The 1,561-nt window shown below is 37.2% G+C and overlaps 1 non-coding gene across 1 annotated transcript; it reads left to right on the top strand.

Moving 5' to 3' along the window:
• Window positions 1-268: 268 nt before the first annotated feature.
• On the top strand, window positions 269-374 carry LOC132608438 (small nucleolar RNA R71). The gene has a single exon (XR_009570360.1). It is a non-coding gene; the product is annotated as a small nucleolar RNA R71 (small nucleolar RNA).
• Window positions 375-1,561: the final 1,187 nt, after the last annotated feature.

The following is a 1,561-nucleotide window of genomic DNA, read 5'->3' as shown; positions in this document are numbered from 1 at the left end:
CTTGGTTAGCAAAGAAATATTGGTTGCTATCTGAGATAGAGTCTCTTGATTCTCCTTCACAATGTTATGGATCATGGGAGCTACATAGGCTACACTGTCAATACCACCCGAATGCCATGCTTGATTGTGAGTAGTAATCTTATCAAGCAACTAAGTGATTCGGGCATATGTCTTGTCCATAAAACACCTACCAGCTGCATTGTTCACTACTACTTGTGTCAATGGATCTAGCCCTCTATAGAACTTTGCCATCAATATATTATCTGAAAAACCATGATTTGGAGACTTATGCCAATATTCCTTGAATCTTTCCCAAGCTTCAAATAGTTGTTCCCTCGGAAGCTGTTTGAAATCATATATCTTGTCATGAATTTTAGGTTTCTTGCTTGGCAGAAACCACTTCTTGAGAAAAATAGCAACAAGCTCTCCCCACGTATGAACAGTGTTGAGGGGCATCTTCTCAAACCAAACTCGTGTTTCACCAGCTAAAGAGTATTTGAAAACTCTTAGCTGAATAACATCATCTGGAACAGCATTCTGCATATGTTGGGCACACACGCCCACGAAATTCTTCAAATGTTGGTGAGGGTCGTCATCGATAGAGTTCCAAAAATATCCCTCAAGTTTGAGCAGTTGGTAGATAGTGGAGTCAATCTTGCAGTTTGCAGCATTCACCCTAGGTGGAACAATAGCAGATGTATTGTCAACCTCCACTTCCACTTCCACTGGTGGGTCTTGCGCTTGCAAACCCCTATTACCACCTGCTCCACGTCCTGCTCTGTTGTTCATGATCACTTGGTTCATAGCAAACAACAAACAAGGTGTGATGGAATTGAAAAAGACTTTAAGTAAAGCAGAATCCATTTGGTAATTTCAAAATTGTATTCCCCGGCAACGTCGCCAAAATTTGATGCGCTCAAATTACACTTACTAAATGATGTAAAGTGGACGATATCCAATATAGTAACCCAACTAGGTTGGCGTCGAATCCCACAGGGAATATGGTGTGAAAAGGTTACTAAAGTCGTATAGTACTTTCTTGCAGTCTAATTTCGTATTCCGTTGAGTTTGTAGAAAATTAGTTGTTTATTAACTAATTTCTTTGATTGTAATGAATATGATTAAAGAAACCAAGGTTGTGTCCCCTTTTAGATATAGTGTATGCTATGTTTATTGATCTTGATATACTTCTAATGGATCGCTGTAAGAATACACTTAACCTCTAATTGAATCCCTAATATTTCTCAATATTTAAGGACTATTTCTCTTTATGATTTTCCCAAATATAAAAGAGTTGATATGAAGAACGATCAATATATGCCAAGTAAATTCCTCTTATTCCTAAGCGAATCTATTAAATGAGGGGTAACGCCCCGAGTTCTTGTTACTTGTTCTTAACAAACCCTAGCTTATTTTCCCAAATAAATTAAGTTTATGGCTTAAGTTAATGTTTGCAACCATTAACTAACAATGAATAATGAAAAATAAGTAAACCCTAACAATCCATTATAAATATATCAATCTCAATTCCCAATCACATAACACCTATCTTTGGGTTCAC

The sequence above is a fragment of the Lycium barbarum genome, chromosome 8 (assembly GCF_019175385.1).
Source record: "Lycium barbarum isolate Lr01 chromosome 8, ASM1917538v2, whole genome shotgun sequence".
Classification (NCBI taxonomy): Eukaryota; Viridiplantae; Streptophyta; class Magnoliopsida; order Solanales; family Solanaceae; genus Lycium; species Lycium barbarum.
The sequence above is the reverse complement of the archived record's forward strand: the minus strand, read 5'-3'. Positions and strand labels throughout refer to the sequence as shown.